We start from the raw sequence: 21,644 nt of genomic DNA on the forward strand, positions 1-21,644 counted from the left end.
CGCAACCTTGGCTGGAAACTCCAGACTTCAAAAATAGTTATGCTGTTATAATTCCTGAATTGCAATCAACAGCTAGCGTAACTGACAATATAGAAAATATCACTGTTTTGTAAAACTTTGCTTATATAGTGGACTGTCTGTCTGTCGCTTATGTGGCATGAATGTTTTCATTAAGCCATAATGCAATTTCTTTGCATTCTTGGAATTAGACTTCAAATTTTATCGCTCTGTCTTATCACTTTTCTTTTGACAACATCTTGCATCAATCTTTTTCTTGCGCGTGCATACTAAGCAGCTACAAAGAGAACATATCCCCCTGCCTGCAATCCACAGTCCTGGAACTAATGGGCAATGCTGTGCTGGTGTATTAGGCATATTAGGGAGTTTACCAACTATGTATATTTGTTCTCTTATGATATTAATTAAGATCCACAATTTCAGCATTGTACGCTAATTACAATATACCTGGCACCTAAACTCAAAGTGCCTTGTTCACATTATAATCATCTCTCCATGATGAAGATCTCTCTCTGAGTCTGGGCTACAAATAGCTCAATAGATTCTTGATATTTCAAGACTTGTGCCATGACAAAGTATTGTGTCTTCTCTTACATATAAGAGGTTACCTAGGTATTTATTATTTTATTGTTAAAGCTTCCAAGTACAAGTCCCTTCGTGGTCGCCAATTGTAATCGCAGGCGGTTTCCTTATTTACCACTATAATGTCTTAAAGCATAGAACTTAGTAGGGCTAACCATACAGATATCTTAGCCATAATTTTATATAGTTAGTAATAGATCCTCTATTTAACATATATAAATAATTGAGAATACAATATAAAATAAGGATTGTCTTGGAAGCAATAGTTTTGTCTTTTAGATATTTATTATATAAAAATATAAATATAGACATATAAAATCCATTATAGCAGAGTTTATAAGATGAAATTAAATGCTTGCAAATATCATTAATAGGTTAACATACCCTTCTGAACATGGCATCATGTCAGCCTCTCTGTCATTTTAAGATGGAGCAGCGTCTGTCTCCAAGTCTCTCCTCTGTCTCTTAACATTTAAAAGTACACCTATTTATACCTTAGGTGTCTCCATTTTAGGGTTACCGTAGTTCATATATGAAAAAGTAACACTTCTTTTACTTTATTCATTTTAGGACCTCCCTTAATTTGGCAAACATACAAGGCCATAACTAAAGGGTGCATACGTCATGGAAATTTTCCTGACTTAGTTCAAGATGGCATCTTAAAGTCTGAATAGCTTATCTGTTGTTTATACTAAGACGTAAGTTCATAGTGGTGGGAGATTCCCGGATTTGGGGAAGTTCCATTAACTTGGGGTTACCCCCATAGGGACACAGGCTCATTTGTTTGTATGAATGTGTGCATCAGGGGTATACGGAGAGGGAATTGGAGGGATGTTTTTAGAACTACTATAGATTATAAAGGACCAGAAAAGACCCATGAATATGGTTAGGGTACTATCTATTAATGCCCAGGGATTAAATACCCCTCAAAAGAGAGGATATCTATATGATACAATCAGAAAGAATAAAATAGATCTATGCTTCGTTCAGGAGACACACTGGCACAAACAGAATATCAATTACTGGAAATTTTCTAAATTCCCAGTAATTTTCACATCAAATTATAACAAAAAGAAGAGAGGAGTTGCAATAATAATCTCAGCATATACTAAATTTGAACTTATTATGGAAAGAAAAGATAATCAAGGTAGAAGTTTGATTCTGATCTGTAAACTAGATGAAGAACTATATACATTAGTAAACTTATACGCGCCAAATATATATTCTGGTAAATTTTTTAAATCACTGTTTAAAGAAATTGAAAAAATTAAAAAAGGAACTTTATTAATAGCTGGGGATATGAATGTTACACCAGATGTAAAAATGGATAGAACAGTAACTAGTAAGAACAATCGATATTCCAGAAAAATAATTAATAATGCCAGATCATTTAGTAATATTATGATAGAACACGATCTTTATGATATCTGGAGGGTTCATCATCCTAACAATAGAGATTATTCGTATTTTTCTCATGTACATAAAACATATTCTAGAATAGATATTTATTTAACAAATTCGTATAATTTACAGAAGTTCGAGAATTCTAATATCGATAACATATCTTGGTCAGACCATGCACCAATAATAATTAATATTAAACAAAAAAATCATACTAAGGTAACTATACCCTGGAGGATGAAAGACAAAATTCTAGATTCAGTACCTGGTCTAAAATATTTGGAAGATCAAGCAGAAGAATTTATAAGATTCAATGATAATAAAGAAGTATCTAATAGCACCCTTTGGTGTACATACAAATGTTTTATGAGGGGAAATTTTATAAAAGTTGGAGCAAAACTGGAAAAAGATTGGGGGAAAAACTTAACGGATCTTCACATAGAATTAGCTATACTTGAAAATATTAATAAAAAAGACTTTAGTACAGTAACATTAAACAAAATTAAACAAATACAAACTCAAATAAAAACTAGTTTATCAAATAAAGTGAACAATGCTATTATAAGGTTAAAACAACTATGGTACCACGGAGAAAATAGAACGAGTAAAATCTTTACTGATAAATTAAAATTCAAAAAAAGACAACAAAGGATTATAAAGATTAAATATAATAAAAAAGATCATTTGTCACCAAATGAAATAGGGGAAGTATTTGGTCAATACTATAAGTCATTATATAATTTACCCGAGATTACCAAAACAACTGACGAGATAGACACCTTTCTATCCACTTGCAAATTACCAAAAATTAATGCAGAACAGATCCAAGACCTGGAATCTCCTATATCCATAACAGAAATTACCCACGCTATAAAATCACTCCGTAAAGGGAAAGCTCCTGGACCAGATGGTCTAATGGATTCCTTTTATAAAAAATTCCTTATCCCTATAGCCTCTCTTCTTTTCAAAGTTTATAACGAAGTGAGAATTTTAAAAAAATTCCCTAAGGAAATGTTACAAACAATGATTACTCCTATCTTAAAACCAGAGAAAGACCCACATTTTGTATCAAACTATATACCTATTTCGCTATTAAACATTGATATAAAGATCTTTTCAAGGATATTAGCTGATAGAATAAAAAAAATCATTCCGACGTTAATTCACCCAGATCAAGCTGGATTTATAATAGGTAGAAAAGGAGCTCACAATGTCCGTAGGCTTTTAAACCTAACACAAGTAATAGAAGATAATAAAATTCCATCAATATTCGTCGCAGTTGATGCAGAGAAGGCCTTCGACAGGGTAAACTGGTTGTTCCTGTCGAGGGTCCTCAAAGCATTTGGGTTCCAGGATTTTATATACGACTTAATCTGGTCTCTCTATACCAACCCTACAGCAAGGGTTATGGGTAGGGGTATTACATCAGACTGGTTTGACGTAAATAACGGCACACGCCAGGGCTGTCCCCTGGCCCCATTGTTGTACGCCCTAACTATAGAACCACTCACCTCAGCCATCAGACTGGACCGGAAAATCCAAGGGATCCAACTAGCCGGTAAACAAGTTAGGGTTCTATTATATGCAGACGACATAATTTTGACACTAACAGACTGTGAGGAATCATTATACCAATTTATGGAACTAATTGAAAATTATAGATCTATCTCTAATTATAAAATAAATGTAAATAAAACACAGGTAATATATACTAACATACCTGAACAACAACTTTTAACTTTAAAATCTAAATTCCCATTCACTTGGTCGAGGGAGAGCATAAAATATTTAGGAGTTAAAATAAGCTTCGATTGGAATCAAATAATTCAAATTAATTATCACCCATTACTTAAGGATATGAAAGATACGTTACTTAAATGGAACAACTTATATGTATCATGGATAGGGAAATCAAATGCGGTTAGACATTACCTACTACCTAAACTTGAATATATAATGAGAACCATTCCCATGAAAGTCCCAAAAGATATATTAAAAGAGTATCAAAAAATATTCTCACAATACCTTTGGGGGAAAAAAAAATCAAGAATAGCCCTGAAATATATAACTACAAAATTTAGGGACGGTGGAATATCATTCCCAGATGTAAATCAAGTACATGACGCAATCATGTTTTCCCATATCCTAGAATGGAATAACTATAACAATCAGGATAATATGTGGATAGATCAAGAACAAATCTCGAGTAATATTTCGGATATTAAACTATTATATTGGATTGATCCTCCAACATTTCACAAATTAAACATTAAAAATAAGATAATACTGGACATTTTTTCTAATTTACAACCTTTAAAGAAAAAGTTACAGATTAAAGAATATCTAACTATAAATTCACCAATTGAAATAATACAAATATATATAGAGGACATTAACATTAAAAAATGGAAAGATAATGGTTTCATAAAATTAGCAGACATTCTGAAACCAGATCTTAAAATAAAAACGTTTCAACAAATTCTTATAAATACAGTAGGTTTTGATAATGAACTGTTCACATATCAGAATCAAACATTTTTTACAATCTAATCCAATTCACAATATTTCACTTATAGATAATATTCTTAATATAGAACAGAAGAATAATATGGTTTCAAAAATAAATAAGGTTCTATATAATAGATACAATAAGGGAAAAATTAAATCTATGCTCAAATGGGAAAATGATATCGGAAAGGAGTTCTCATTGGACCAATGGAAGGAATCATTTAATTTGCTCACGAAAGCGATACATAGTATATGTAAGTAAAGTAAGTTTGTATGAATTACAGATTAAATTGGTCCATAGGTGGTATATGGTTCCAGCGAGAGTTGCAAGATTCCACTCTCCTACAGATCCTCTTTGCTGGAGATGCTTAAGATGTGAAGGAACATTTAGACATATATGGTGGGATTGTCATGCTCTCGATCCTTTAAAACGAGCGACATCAACAATAATTAATACTATTCTTAAAAAAACGGTGGACCTTTCTCCACAATTATTTCTCCTACATATGAATATCCCTACCAAAACTAAAAACACAAAATATTTAATAATTCATATCTTAATGGCAGTTAAAACCTGTATGACTCGATATTGGAAAACTATAAATATACCCTCATGGAAAGAGGTGGAATATCAAATAGCATACCAACGTCTAATGGAGAAACAGATATATAGAAATCTTGATATGACAAGCAAATATATCAAGATCTGGGAACCCTGGGCAACTGAGATATCCATTAACCAATAATTAATAATATTCTAAAAGAAAACTGGTCTTTAACACTATGGGTTTTTATTTATTTTCTTTCCCCTTCTCTTAATGCCCCTGATGCACTGTGTGAATGAGTACGTCGTTTTTTATGTTTTTTTTTTTTTTTTTCCTTTTTATGTATGTTTTTCGTATAGTCTGATAAGATACGGTTAGGGGAGCTACGTACCAATTTATTGGTTAATATAGAATACGATAACTACCAGATATGGATCCTCCATGGCCGGTCTTACGTTAATAATAATAATACAAATAAATTGAATATAAATGAAAATTTATAGAGAACTTCCTTTTTGCATATAACAACATATGATGAATTGGCATCTTTCCCATTACTAAGCGATGGATACTCATGGGACAGAAGCCTCTCTGATGTTAAAAAAAAACAAAAAAAAAAAACTTGGGGTTACCACAGTATATTGTGTACTGAAAGAGTCGTAGTATAGCCTTGACGCTTGTTTATGCATTATTGTTATTGTAATTTGTCTGGGACAAAATGGCGCAAACATATTATGCACTGAGGTTATTGCTTAAAGAAACATCTATGAAAAACAATATGTTCCATTTCTAACACCTAGTCAATTTGCAATATCTCTTAAAGACAAAGTACAAACTTTAAGAAATACAACATTTCATTTTAAAACTTGTAATATTTGCATTTGCCCATAACAACTCCAAGCAGCAGAATATCAGAAAAACATGACTTCATTAATGTGCATGCTGTGAGTGGTCCAGTTTTTGACCATTGAAGGTAATTGCAAATAATATGGTATCTGCCTGCCTGCATTAAAGAGACACTGTAGGCACCAAACGACTACATCTTAATGTAGTAGTTTAGGTGCATATATGAGGTATATAATACTTTTTCAGGCAAAGTATAACATTGCCGCTTTTGAGAAATGTCACTATTTACATTTGGCCAAAAAGACATCTCTAGAAAACATACACTTGAGCCGCCTGTTACTTACATCCTTCAATTTTCAAAGGTCTTCATTTTTGCAGAGTTTGGCGAATCCGAATATGGCTAATGCTTCTCTCCGAGATTTATTTGATTGGCAGATCGTGGCGACTGCAACATTTGTGTCATAGCTCTGCAGTTCTCCTCTGTGAGAAGCATTGCATTGGACCAGAGATCATTGTGACGGATGATTCACTGTGAGCAGAATCGATGGCAGCAATCTACACAAAAAAAAGAACATTTTTAACTTTACAAAAATATATATATTTAATTTTCAGCGTTAGAACTATCCTTTAAATTTAAGCCCTCAGCTGCCCACAGTGCATTTTTGGCAATTTTCCCATTTACCAGAGACTGTAAGCTCGTTTGAGCAGGGCCCTCTTCAACCTATCGTTTCGGTAAGTTTTCTTGTAATTGTCCTATTTATAGTTAAATCCCCCTCTCATAATATTGTAAAGCGCTACGGAATCTGTTGGCGCTATATAAATGGCAATAATAATAATAATGTGTGGATATAAAGCAGAACCTGAGAGTAAGTTTGATGGGAGATGGTTGGCTAGCCAGTTCAATGGCAGCACATTCTAACCCTGCCTGACTCACAATGCAGATTGTATGTGTTTGGGAAAATATGGCAATATGGATAATCTCATATTTTGATAATTTATTTAATCAATACAGACTAATTTATTTTAGTCCTGGAGGATTTTAGATACTGGCCCTCCTTTTGTGCATGGACTCCCACTCCTATGAACCTTTGCCAGATACCCTCTGTGCTTTTGGCTTTCAGATTCTTGTAGTAGTTTTAGATAGCTAGTACCAGCTGCCTTGTTATTTTTATTTATACACCACCTACATTGATAACACTTATATTATTAATTCTGTTAAATATTATGGCACCTGAATAATGTATTTTATATTAAAAAATAAATAAAAAAAATCTATAAAAATAGACACACACTCTGAGCAGTACAGCTGCTGTGTGAGAGCTAAACATGTTAGTTGATTTGTAACATGATGCTACCAAGCAGTCTTCGCCAAACTCAAGATGGCCGCTTTCTGCGAGTTTCCATCACTCTATGTCAGTGGTAATGTAGCCGATGTATCATTGCCAATCACAACATGGCCCCCGGAAGTAGAGAGCGCAGTTTCCGGCGTTTCGCTTGAGTCGCAGCCATGTTTGTTCTTGGCATGTCCCTCCTCCCCTGTTCCTGCGAGTGTCTGTGTGTGGGCGTGGCCAGGCAGTGTGTGCCCCGCCCCTCCTTGCTGCAGTGTGTGTCAGAGCCGGGAGCTTCAATGAGGAGGAAGCTGTGAATGGAGATACAGCAGGAGCGACACTAGGCCCCAGCCCCGAGCCTGTCCGCACTGGCCCCCCAGCAGGTGAGACCCTGAGCCGGCTCCTCACTGCCACATTATACGGGAACCCACACTGTACTGGACTATGTTACCCATGATGCCCAGCCAGCCTTTTATCGCCATGAGCATCATGGGAAATGTAGTCTGCAAGGACTGGGGAGCCACAGGCTGTCATTCATTGATGTGAGAGAAGGATTTAAACTCCTACATTTATATGTGATTTGCCATGTTAATATATCTGCACACCCACCCACGATACCCCAAACACCAGCCTCCCCCCCCATGCCCAAACACCCCCCCCATACCCTCCCACTACAGCTTTAACCCCCTGCTTACCCTCCCCCCTACAGCTGTAACCCCCATGCTTACCCTCCCCCCTACAGCTTTAACCCCCATGCTTACCCTCCCCCCTACAGCTTTAACCCCCATGCTTACCCTCCCCCCTACAGCTTTAACCCCCTGCTTCCCCCAACACTACAGCTTTAACCCCCAACACTACAGCTTTAACCCCCTGCTTTCCCCCCACACTACAGCTTTAACCCCCTGCTTTCCCCCCACACTACAGCTTTAACCCCCTGCTTACCCTCCCACTGCAGCTTTAACCCCCTGCTTACCCTCGACCTACAGCTTTAACCCCCTGCTTCCCCCCACTACAGCTTTAACCCCCTGCTTCCCCCCACTACAGCTTTAACCCCCTGCTTCCCCCCACTACAGCTTTAACCCCCTGCTTCCCCCCACTACAGCTTTAATCCCCTGCTTCCCCCCACTACAGCTTTAACCCCCTGCTTCCCCCCCCACTACAGCTTTAACCCCCTGCTTCCCCTCCCACTACAGCTTTAACCCCCTGCTTCCCCTCCCACTACAGCTTTAACCCCCTGCTTCCCCTCCCACTACAGCTTTAACCCCCTGCTTCCCCTCCCACTACAGCTTTAACCCCCTGCTTCCCCTCCCACTACAGCTTTAACCCCCTGCTTCCCCTCCCACTACAGCTTTAACCCCCTGCTTCCCCTCCCACTACAGCTTTAACCCCCTGCTTCCCCTCCCACTACAGCTTTAACCCCCTGCTTCCCCTCCCACTACAGCTTTAACCCCCTGCTTCCCCTCCCACTACAGCTTTAACCCCCTGCTTCCCCTCCCACTACAGCTTTAACCCCCTGCTTCCCCTCCCACTACAGCTTTAACCCCCTGCTTCCCCTCCCACTACAGCTTTAACCCCCTGCTTCCCCTCCCACTACAGCTTTAACCCCCTGCTTCCCCTCCCACTACAGCTTTAACCCCCTGCTTCCCCTCCCACTACAGCTTTAACCCCCTGCTTCCCCTCCCACTACAGCTTTAACCCCCTGCTTCCCCTCCCACTACAGCTTTAACCCCCTGCTTCCCCTCCCACTACAGCTTTAACCCCCTGCTTCCCCTCCCACTACAGCTTTAACCCCCTGCTTCCCCTCCCACTACAGCTTTAACCCCCTGCTTCCCCTCCCACTACAGCTTTAACCCCCTGCTTCCCCTCCCACTACAGCTTTAACCCCCTGCTTCCCCTCCCACTACAGCTTTAACCCCCTGCTTCCCCTCCCACTACAGCTTTAACCCCCTGCTTCCCCTCCCACTACAGCTTTAACCCCCTGCTTCCCCTCCCACTACAGCTTTAACCCCCTGCTTCCCCTCCCACTACAGCTTTAACCCCCTGCTTCCCCTCCCACTACAGCTTTAACCCCCTGCTTCCCCTCCCACTACAGCTTTAACCCCCTGCTTCCCCTCCCACTACAGCTTTAACCCCCTGCTTCCCCTCCCACTACAGCTTTAACCCCCTGCTTCCCCTCCCACTACAGCTTTAACCCCCTGCTTCCCCTCCCACTACAGCTTTAACCCCCTGCTTCCCCTCCCACTACAGCTTTAACCCCCTGCTTCCCCTCCCACTACAGCTTTAACCCCCTGCTTCCCCTCCCACTACAGCTTTAACCCCCTGCTTCCCCTCCCACTACAGCTTTAACCCCCTGCTTCCCCTCCCACTACAGCTTTAACCCCCTGCTTCCCCTCCCACTACAGCTTTAACCCCCTGCTTCCCCTCCCACTACAGCTTTAACCCCCTGCTTCCCCTCCCACTACAGCTTTAACCCCCTGCTTCCCCTCCCACTACAGCTTTAACCCCCTGCTTCCCCTCCCACTACAGCTTTAATACCCTTATTAAAGCTTTAATCCTTTTCTTCTTCCCTAATTCACCACTTCTATCCTGCTCCTCACCCCCCTTCCATCACCCCCGTTACTTACACAGTACTCTGCTTCCCCTCCCCCCCCCCTCCCCCCTCCCCCCCCCCCCTTATTGATGCAATACCTCGCTACTCACACCCCTGTTACTACCACAGTACTCTCCTACCTGGCCCCTTACCCCCCTCCCATTACAGCTGCAGTACCCCATCCACACAGTCCATTAACTCTGCTGTAACTCACTTATTCCCCCCCCCCCCTTACTGCCACAGTAACCTGCTCTTAAACCCCCTTACTGCCATAGTAACCTGCTCTTAAACCCCCTTACTGCCACAGTAACCTGCTCTTAAACCCCCTTACTGCCACAGTAACCTGCTCTTAAACCCCCTTACTGCCACAGTAACCTGCTCTTAAACCCCCTTACTGCCACAGTAACCTGCTCTTAAACCCCCTTACTGCCACAGTAACCTGCTCTTAAACCCCCTTACTGCCACAGTAACCTGCTCTTAAACCCCCTTACTGCCACAGTAACCTGCTCTTAAACCCCCTTACCGCCACAGTAACCTGCTCTTAAACCCCCTTACCGCCACAGTAACCTGCTCTTAAACCCCCTTACCGCCACAGTAACCTGCTCTTAAACCCCCTTACCGCCACAGTAACCTGCTCTTAAACCCCCTTACCGCCACAGTAACCTGCTCTTAAACCCCCTTACCGCCACAGTAACCTGCTCTTAAACCCCCTTACCGCCACAGTAACCTGCTCTTAAACCCCCTTACCGCCACAGTAACCTGCTCTTAAACCCCCTTACCGCCACAGTAACCTGCTCTTAAACCCCCTTACCGCCACAGTAACCTGCTCTTAAACCCCCTTACCGCCACAGTAACCTGCTCTTAAACCCCCTTACCGCCACAGTAACCTGCTCTTAAACCCCCTTACCGCCACAGTAACCTGCTCTTAAACCCCCTTACCGCCACAGTAACCTGCTCTTAAACCCCCTTACCGCCACAGTAACCTGCTCTTAAACCCCCTTACCGCCACAGTAACCTGCTCTTAAACCCCCTTACCGCCACAGTAACCTGCTCTTAAACCCCCTTACCGCCACAGTAACCTGCTCTTAAACCCCCTTACCGCCACAGTAACCTGCTCTTAAACCCCCTTACCGCCACAGTAACCTGCTCTTAAACCCCCTTACCGCCACAGTAACCTGCTCTTAAACCCCCTTACCGCCACAGTAACCTGCTCTTAAACCCCCTTACCGCCACAGTAACCTGCTCTTAAACCCCCTTACCGCCACAGTAACCTGCTCTTAAACCCCCTTACCGCCACAGTAACCTGCTCTTAAACCCCCTTACCGCCACAGTAACCTGCTCTTAAACCCCCTTACCGCCACAGTAACCTGCTCTTAAACCCCCTTACCGCCACAGTAACCTGCTCTTAAACCCCCTTACCGCCACAGTAACCTGCTCTTAAACCCCCTTACCGCCACAGTAACCTGCTCTTAAACCCCCTTACCGCCACAGTAACCTGCTCTTAAACCCCCTTACCGCCACAGTAACCTGCTCTTAAACCCCCTTACCGCCACAGTAACCTGCTCTTAAACCCCCTTACCGCCACAGTAACCTGCTCTTAAACCCCCTTACCGCCACAGTAACCTGCTCTTAAACCCCCTTACCGCCACAGTAACCTGCTCTTAAACCCCCTTACCGCCACAGTAACCTGCTCTTAAACCCCCTTACCGCCACAGTAACCTGCTCTTAAACCCCCTTACCGCCACAGTAACCTGCTCTTAAACCCCCTTACCGCCACAGTAACCTGCTCTTAAACCCCCTTACCGCCACAGTAACCTGCTCTTAAACCCCCTTACTGCCACAGTAACCTGCTCTTATACCCCCTTACTGCCACAGTAACCTGCTCTTAAACCCCCTTACTGCCACAGTAACCTGCTCTTAAACCCCCTTACTGCCACAGTAACCTGCTCTTAAACCCCCTTACTGCCACAGTAACCTGCTCTTAAACCCCCTTACTGCCACAGTAACCTGCTCTTAAACCCCCTTACTGCCACAGTAACCTGCTCTTAAACCCCCTTACTGCCACAGTAACCTGCTCTTAAACCCCCTTACTGCCACAGTAACCTGCTCTTAAACCCCCTTACTGCCACAGTAACCTGCTCTTAAACCCCCTTACTGCCACAGTAACCTGCTCTTAAACCCCCTTACTGCCACAGTAACCTGCTCTTAAACCCCCTTACTGCCACAGTAACCTGCTCTTAAACCCCCTTACCGCCACAGTAACCTGCTCTTAAACCCCCTTACCGCCACAGTAACCTGCTCTTAAACCCCCTTACCGCCACAGTAACCTGCTCTTAAACCCCCTTACCGCCACAGTAACCTGCTCTTAAACCCCCTTACCGCCACAGTAACCTGCTCTTAAACCCCCTTACCGCCACAGTAACCTGCTCTTAAACCCCCTTACCGCCACAGTAACCTGCTCTTAAACCCCCTTACCGCCACAGTAACCTGCTCTTAAACCCCCTTACCGCCACAGTAACCTGCTCTTAAACCCCCTTACCGCCACAGTAACCTGCTCTTAAACCCCCTTACCGCCACAGTAACCTGCTCTTAAACCCCCTTACCGCCACAGTAACCTGCTCTTAAACCCCCTTACCGCCACAGTAACCTGCTCTTAAACCCCCTTACCGCCACAGTAACCTGCTCTTATACCCCCTTACTGCCACAGTAACCTGCTCTTAAACCCCCTTACTGCCACAGTAACCTGCTCTTAAACCCCCTTACTGCCACAGTAACCTGCTCTTAAACCCCCTTACTGCCACAGTAACCTGCTCTTAAACCCCCTTACTGCCACAGTAACCTGCTCTTAAACCCCCTTACTGCCACAGTAACCTGCTCTTAAACCCCCTTACTGCCACAGTAACCTGCTCTTAAACCCCCTTACTGCCACAGTAACCTGCTCTTAAACCCCCTTACTGCCACAGTAACCTGCTCTTAAACCCCCTTACTGCCACAGTAACCTGCTCTTAAACCCCCTTACTGCCACAGTAACCTGCTCTTAAACCCCCTTACTGCCACAGTAACCTGCTCTTAAACCCCCTTACTGCCACAGTAACCTGCTCTTAAACCCCCTTACTGCCACAGTAACCTGCTCTTAAACCCCCTTACTGCCACAGTAACCTGCTCTTAACCCCTCTTACTGCCACAGGAACCTGCTCTTTACCCCCCTCCACTTACTGTGGCAGTAACCTGATCTTTACCCCCCTCCACTTACTGCGGCAGTAACTGGGGATGGGGAGCGGGGTGCTGCGGCAGTAAGGGGGGGAGGGGGGAGGGGAGCGGGGTGCTGCGGCAGTAACGGGGGGTGGGGAGCGGGGTGCTGCGGCATTAACGGGGGTGGGGAGAGGGGTTACTGCCTCCCCACGCCTCACCCGCCGTTTATGCCTCACCACCTATTAGAGCTGCAGTACACTGCTCCTCCTCTAATAACTTGATACTGCCCTAATACAGTGGAACCTCTGAACTCGAACCTATTCCTTTCCCGAAGTCTGTTTGAGTTCTGATTTTTGTTTGAGAACCGAATCAAAATTTCCAATAAGAATTAATGTAAATTTGATTAATAAGTTTCATACCATCACAGTGTATAGTATAGTGGATATGTTGGATATTGTAAAGATGATTAAGTGCTAAACTGTGATTAGTTATGGTAGCAACAAGTTTATCAATGAGAGGTTAATGCTGCTTGATTTGTTCAGGTACCAAGACATTTGTTTTCTCTACCTGTTACTACCTTAAAGGATCACTATAGGCACCCAGACCACTTCAGCTTAATGCCTGGTCCAGCTAGGGTTAACCCTTTTTTCTATAAACCTAGCAGTTTCAGAGAAACTGCTATGTTTATAAATGGGTTAATCCAGCCTCTAGTGGCTGTCTCATTGACAGCCGCTAGAGGGCTTGCGTGCTTCTCACTGTGATTTTCACAGTGAGAAGACGCCAGCGTCCATATGAAAGCATTGAGAATGCTTTCCTATAAGACTGGCTGAATGCACGCGCAGCTCCTGCCGCGCATGTGCATTCAGCTGAGGAGGAGGAGAGCTCCCCGCCCGGTGCTGGAAAAAGAGGTAAGTTTAACCCCTTCCTCTCCATCCAGCCCGGCGGGAGGGGAACCCTGAGGGTGGGGGCACCCTCAGGGCCCTATAGTGCCAGGAAAACGAGTGTTTTCCTGGCACTATAGTGGTCCTTTAATATACTGTTTCCCTCATAATCTTAATGCCATGCTTCTCCCTTCCACTATAGCTTTACTATCCTGCTTTCCCCTGTCCCACCCCGCTGCCGCCCCTCCTACCTGGCTCTCCACCCCCCTCCTACCTGGCTCTCCACCCCCCGCTGCCGCCCCCTCCTACATGGCTCCTCCCCCCCCGCTGCCGCCCCCTCCTACCTGGCTCTCCACACCCCGCTGCCGCCCCCTCCTACCTGGCTCTCCACACCCCGCTGCCGCCCCCTCCTACCTGGCTCTCCACCCCCCCGCTGCCGCCCCTCCTACCTGGCTCTCCACCCCCCGCTGCCGCCCCTCCTACCTGGCTCTCCACCCCCCGCTGCCGCCCCTCCTACCTGGCTCTCCACCCCCCCCCGCTGCCGCCCCCTCCTACCTGGCTCTCCACCCCCCCCCCCGCTGCCGCCCCCTCCTACCTGGCTCTCCACCCCCCCCCGCTGCCGCCCCCTCCTACCTGGCTCTCCACCCCCCCCCGCTGCCGCCCCCTCCTACCTGGCTCTCCACCCCCCCGCTGCCGCCCCCTCCTACCTGGCTCTTCACCCCCCGCTGCCGCCCCCTCCTACCTGGCTCTCCATCCCCCGCTGCCGCCCCCTCCTACCTGGCTCTCCACCCCCCGCTGCCGCCCCCTCCTACCTGGCTCTCCACCCCCCGCTGCCGCCCCCTCCTACCTGGCTCTCCACCCCCCGCTGCCGCCCCCTCCTACCTGGCTCTCCACCCCCCCCGCTGCCGCCCCCTCCTACCTGGCTCTCCACCCCCCCGCTGCCGCCCCCTCCAACCTGGCTCTCCACCGCCCCGCTGCCGCCCCCTCCTACCTGGCTCTCCACCCCCCCGCTGCCGCCCCCTCCTACCTGGCTCTCCACCCCCCCGCTGCCGCCCCCTCCTACCTGGCTCTCCACCCCCCGCTGCCGCCCCCTCCTACCTGGCTCTCCACCCCCCGCTGCCGCCCCCTCCTACCTGGCTCTCCACCCCCCGCTGCCGCCCCCTCCTACCTGGCTCTCCACCCCCCGCTGTCGCCCCCTCCTACCTGGCTCTCCACCCCCCCGCTGCCGCCCCCTCCTACCTGGCTCTTCACCCCCCCGCTGCCGCCCCCTCCTACCTGGCTCTCCACCCCCCGCTGCCGCCCCCTCCTACCTGGCTCTCCACCCCCCGCTGCCGCCCCCTCCTACCTGGCTCTCCACCCCCCGCTGCCGCCCCCTCCTACCTGGCTCTCCACCCACATTGCTCCTGTACTTTGCTTTACTCTCAAGAACTGTCTTAGTGCTCTGTTGCCCTACCTCACCGTCGATCCACTATCCTTTCTTAGTTCTTCTCACAGCACTAATGTTTTTTCTAGGCCTCGTACTGCTGCTACCATCCATCATATTCTTTATATTCTATTTGTCTCCTGACACTAACTCCTGCGATAAGCCATCCTAGCTGTTCATAAACAGTCTCCTATTCTCCCAGCTCCTTTATCTCATCATGATCTTGTATTAACCCACCTTACACACATCGTCTCACACTTTGAAAAAATATTATCATTATATTAAACCCATTCCACTCATCCTACCATATTCCTACCTATACTCAGCACCCTCATATAAACTCAAATAGCTCCTGAACTGGCTTCTATTTCTAACTTCCAATAAACCTCACCGTCGCACATTTTGTCCCCGCCTTACTCTATTGCTTTCACACTTTATTGCCCTAATACTGATTATAACCTATCTTTTATTATTTGGTTATCTCTCCTTTATTTACTTCTCTGGTACTGTTCCCATGTGTCACTGTCCTATCTCCTCCTGTGGTGAGTTCCAATGATTAGAACACAGCTACTTACTCTGATTATCACAATTCCATCGCATTTTGTTCTTGATCTTCAATTAACGTACTACTACCTTCTCACCTTTCCCCCCAGCTATCATCTTTCTCAGTGCACTCCCTGTGACCTTGACCTCCACAGACAGACATCATGCGCTGTTATTACGTTCCCCATGGGAATAATCATTCTTAAACATTACCTCTGCAAATCCTAGAAAGACATGAGTTATGGCTAAATTTGCACTTGGGGCAAGAATGTTTAGACATACGATACCTCTTCTTCTAGTATTATCAGTTTCATTTATAAGTAAGGTGTGTGTGTGTGTATGTGTATATATATAATTTCTCCTGCAAATGTAAAATTAAATACTTCGGATCTCTTTCTGGTGCCTGAAATATATACGCAGAATTTATCTTCTTTTTTCCAATTTCCTTTAATGGTCTCTCACATGTTTTTCTCAAGTCACGCTGTCTCATGTTTTGAACTAGTATACCGCACTGATATTTAGGTGTGCCACGGAGCTTGCACTCTAATTTTTCCCAGCATGGCCGTGTAGGCTGAGTGAAGGAATTGAATGAGTGCCGTGAGCTATTTTTCTTTGTTCCTTGTGTATGAGATTGTAAAACAGATGTGTGCCTTCTCAGTCACCTGCTCTAGTCATTCATATGGCTGAAGTGATGTGGTATAGTGGTTTAGGTGTCTTATGTGTTGTTTTCCACGCGGACCCTTGCCTTTTTTTTGATCTTGGGCAGATCACTTAATCTTTCTGTGCCTTATCATTACCCAATTACAGGTTGGTTAGCCTCTCTCCCTTTGAGAGTCTGCCATGTATACTAATTGAAAGGCGCTGTGTAAATACTAGGTATTAATTCTGATTGTTATTACAGTGTGGCTGTTTCTCGTTTGCAAGATGAAGCCATTTACCTGTTGGCAGACACCGCCATAGGATCTGCTACAATCTGGTGATATAAATACTTTGATTAACAGCAGGCGTTGTGGTCTTGTTTGTAACATGTGATGACGTGTCTCTGAACAGACATACTGCCAATATTCTCATTGGATATCCACTGCTCTATTATAGATGTGTGAGGCACAATGCATATTGGATTTATTTCTTGCATTGTGAGAGAATTATACAGTATGGGAACATTATTACATTATTTATAACCTGCCTTCATATGTTGCTGTGTTTTAACTCTTAATAACCTGCGAGTTGTTTTTTATTTTTCCATTTTTGTTTTGACATCCTCCTATGGTTTATTTTCAGGTTTCTGTCATTTAAATGCTTAAAAATAAATTGTATTTTTCAGTTTTAGATGCAATTATTTTTTGTCTCAGTGGTTAATCTTAAACCCTTTTAGTGTCTGATTTATTAAATTACAGACCGTGATCCCTCATATTCAAATATTTTTTTTTCTCTTCAACACGTGTGTGTCTTTGTCTTCCTAAGATTGATTAATATGATAAGCATTTCACCCCAAATGTTCAGACAGTGGGCTAATATATGTAGTGTTTTGCTACTCTGCTTTAGGAGAGTACACATGTACCAGAGCTTGATCTCTCTTGCAGTGCCATTTTGCCTGCTTTGAGTTGCATGACATATAGCTTTTAATACTGTTGTGTTTTAAGAGTCTATTTTAATCCAGAAATTTATATTTACAATTTGCTGAGGTTGTCTTCAAATTAACTCTCCAGTGAATCCTAGTATTTTATTCTCTCAGTCAAGCCCTGCTCTCCAGTTGAATACTATGGGAGAACGTATGCATGTGTATTACTTACATACCACATACACACAGGCGGAATTAAATACAACAAACCACTGGCAATGCACAATGCAGCCACTTAAAAATGATCAACTTGTGTTTTGCAGCTCACGTTCATTATGTTCAAGTGACTGATATTGTGCGTGCCCAAATGACCCCATTCACTTCTATGGAAATCATTTCCTGTTGAATTGAAGATTACCAAGGGTGGATCTAGACTGCGTAAAATCTGATTTATTTACTTAAACGTCTCCACTTCTCCTGAAGCTTTATATGAAAGATTTATTACTCGGATTATCACCTTAGGGTCCAGCACATGATCAGTTCTTTATTTCATGGTTCCCTTAGGGGTTAATACAGGGGTAGGTAACCTTCGTAACGCCAGATGTTGTGGACTAGATCTCCTCTGATGCTTTTCAGAGAGCATTATGGGAGATGTAGTCTACAACACCTGGGGTGCTTACCCCTGGACTAATGTTTTATGTCTGCTATTGTATTCTCCTTCCATGGACACACAATCTTGTTCACGTTTTATTTCTGTTAGTTTTAACACTTCTATAACCTCAATAAGTGCATTTGTGATGATCCTATACATGTTGGCATGCAATACGTAGCATGCTGTTGCGCAGAGTGGCAAATCTAACAGAATAAAAGCTACTCTGGGTATCGTGTTGTGGGTTTGTTACGGAGGCTATTATCAGGCTGATGAATTGGCTTATATATATCATCATATTAGCCATCTTATACAGGGAAAGAAATGTCAACTGGGTTTTGAGGAACTAACTTTTAAAATGGAAATATATTGAGATGAAACATATTTATTCACAATAGCATTTTTTTTGCCCCTCTTGTTTAACCCTTAGGCTATTGCAGCAGTTTTCAGTCTGGTTTCTTCTTTATTCCGGAGAATGTGTGAATTAGCTAATATTTGTTTTGAGAACATTCCACAGAATCTTAATCCAGCTTTAGTTACTACAAATTACATTTTCTGTGGGTATATGTTTTGATACTGAGTGCATCCAACTTGACTTGTCAAACTTAATTATTCCTCCATCTTAATGTATTCTTCGTTATATTGGAAGCCAATATATTGTAAATTAGTAGTGCAAATGTAAGAGAACAAATTATACAGGATTTGGGGGGAAAGGCTTAGAGCAGCGTTTTGCAGATCTCACAATCTATTTGGCAATAAAAATACTTTGTCTAAAACTAGGGTATTTGTTTTCTTGTATTGCATTCCCAAAGTTATACAGGGAATAAACTAAGAATAATTATAAAGAAATGCAAACTAATTAATTATTGTTGCATCATAAAAGAAAACTATAGTGCATTCTTTATCTAAATCTTTTTTACACCAATGACTAATTTAAAAAGTGAAGATTATCTAATTGTCATAGTTATATGAATGGATTACTCTGACAGCTACTGCAGTGGTAGGATTCTCACTGGCATTTTGTCTGATGGACGTGCACAGAACATGATTTTTTTTTTCATGCTGAATTGTCAGTTTCTGATGTATACAGCAGGTTTACAAAGCATCCAGGAATTATCACACACCAGACGTTTTATTTGTCCATGTCTGTAAAGGGAAATGCCCAGTGTACAGACAGCTGATCAGAATTCTGTGCTACGCCTTTGTGCGTTACCATGCCACATAATGCTGTTCTAGTGGACCTGTTAAATAACCGTTCCTGCTTCTCATTCTTTGTTCTGCTCACGCATCAGATGTTTTTTTTTGCTTAAATAATCCTGCTCTATTGTGTGTTCTGTTTCCTCTCCTTGTAAAATGAAACACACTGTTCACTCTCATTGTTGGAGTGTTCTGGGCACCCTTTGAGTACACTTATTGACACTCCATCAGGCATAGCATCTTTCTCAGGTGGAATACAGGAAATGCTCTGCTTGCCTTATACTTGCAGGTTTTATTCGCTAAAATTCACAGCACTTGGCTTCCTTTAATAAGTTTACTTTGTCTGATATCAAAGTAGAGCTTTCTGGCTTGTATGTTCTCTGCCATTAAACCGTTCTCAAACCGTGTAACCCCAAAGTTCCCTCCAGCTCTAATCTCTGCTCTCCCCAGGTGGCATCCGGCTTCTGAAATTTCAGTTTCAGGAAGTGCGGAGTGCTGCGTGGCAGAGGCGCTTTTTTGGCTGAAAGGTCAGCTAATGCTCTCAGCCAATCAGTGACTCTCCAATGCCAAAACTGGCTTGGGAAGAAACATACCTTTTCCAAGCGAGTTTTGTGAATCTGGAGTCACTGATTGGTTGGAGCATCAGATGATCACTCTCAGCCAACCAGGGACGCCTCTGCTTGGAGGCACACCGCGTTTCCTGGAACTGAAATTTCAGAAGCCAGATGCCACCTGGGGGGAGTCGAGGTTGTAGCAGCAGACAACTTTGGGGTTTACCCATCCGTCGTCAAGAATGGCTTAACACCTGAGGTAAGAATGCGTCACAGGGTCTCCTGGCACCATAACAAGTTAATTTAGATAAAGTTGTTATGGTGTCTAAACTCTTAACACCGTTGCTGCTGGCGCTTAGAGGAACAGTACAGAGTAATTAGATTTTAATGTTTTTTTTCAAACAATGGCCTATCCCCTTTCTATGACATCCTAACACCTGATCTACAGGATACCATTGAATCCATGGACCCAACACTGGCCTCGGTTTAATAAGCTTTCCAACTGATTCAATATTGCTAGAAAAACGTTAAAATAATTTATCTACAAAAAATCCCGTAGACTTTACTAGTGACTTCTGTAGCTAAATCATTTGGAAAGTTTTTCTAACCATATTGAAACATCTGGAAAGCTTATTATAGAGTCACTATAGTTACCAAAACAACTTTAGCTTAAAGGGTACCTATGGTCACAAGAACAACTACAGTTTAGTGTAGTTGTTCTGGTGAATATAGTCAGTCCCTGTAGGTTTTTTGCTGTAAACACATTTTCTCTATGTGGCGATGCTGATTGGCCAGCGTAGCCTTGGCTCCGCCTCCTTGGCTGAGATCATCAGAATTTACTATCTCAGCCAATCCAATTGGTCGAGATCAACCATGCTGATTGTCATCCAAGGAGGCGGATCAGGGGTGGAGCCAGCACTGGCGGACCCACGTCGCGTTGGAAATAAGATGAGTTTTAACTTTTTATTTAGGGGTGTCCAGGGAGCTAAAATGTTTTTTTTTTTTTAACACCTATAGGGTCAGGATATAGAGTCCGGAATACACGTTTGTGTCCCTGACCGTATAGTGTTCCTTTAATTAAGCAGTTTTTGTGTATATATCATGCCCCTTTCACTGCTCAATTATCTGCCATTTAGGAGTAAAAGCAATTTTTGTTTCTGTTTATGTAGCTCTAGCTACAACTCCCCTGACTGTGACTGACACAGCCTCATGAAAACACAATGGTTTCATTTTCAATCAGATGCAATTTACTTTAAAAGTTTTTATTTATTGCTCTGTAAGTTGAACTTTAATTGCATACAGGAGGCTCCTGCGAGATCTTGCAAGCTATTAACAGAATAGGAGACTGTGCAATAAAGGAAGTATAATAATTAGATCTCACTTCACAGGAAGTGTTTAGGAAGCCTGTGTAAGTCATATGCAGGGAGGTGTGACTAGGGCTGCATAAATAAAGTGATTTCACTCCTAAATGTCATATAGTGAGACTGCATGGGCATGATCTATATACCCAAACTGCTTAATTCAGCTAAAGTTGTTTTGGTGACTTTTAGTGTCCCTGTAAATCGAAGCTGCTGTATGAACATTAATGTTAGTCATTTTGCAGGTTGGACTTGACAGTGTTTTGATTCCTCTGTCAATCCTAGTTCTAACAGGAGTGGGACATAAATAGTTGTGTTTATTTATATATACATTTTTTTTTTTAGGGTTCTTTAAAAAGTAAATATCTGGTTTTGAGAAAATATTGGTATATTTAGAGCTGAATGTCAGTTGTCCGTATAATGACATATGGAACTGTTGTGTGGATCTTTACATGTTCAGTATATTTAGAA

General features: G+C 43.3%; 1 protein-coding gene across 7 annotated transcripts in view; it reads left to right on the forward strand.

The window, feature by feature from the left end:
* CYRIB (CYFIP related Rac1 interactor B) overlaps positions 1 to 21,644 on the forward strand; it is a 152,941-nt gene that overhangs the window by 65,103 nt on the left and 66,194 nt on the right. For 2 of the 7 annotated variants that reach the window (XM_063451054.1, XM_063451063.1), the window contains exon 1: positions 7,500 to 7,611. The exons of 3 other annotated variants lie outside the window; for them this stretch is intronic. The gene's annotated coding sequence lies outside the window, so the exon portion shown is untranslated. Of the gene's footprint in view, positions 1 to 7,499; positions 7,612 to 21,644 lie in introns of those variants that run through there. 2 more of the 7 variants (XM_063451053.1, XM_063451059.1) reach the window with 1 other exon arrangement.

Source organism: Pelobates fuscus, chromosome 4 (genome assembly GCF_036172605.1).
Source record: "Pelobates fuscus isolate aPelFus1 chromosome 4, aPelFus1.pri, whole genome shotgun sequence".
NCBI classification, from domain to species: Eukaryota; Metazoa; Chordata; class Amphibia; order Anura; family Pelobatidae; genus Pelobates; species Pelobates fuscus.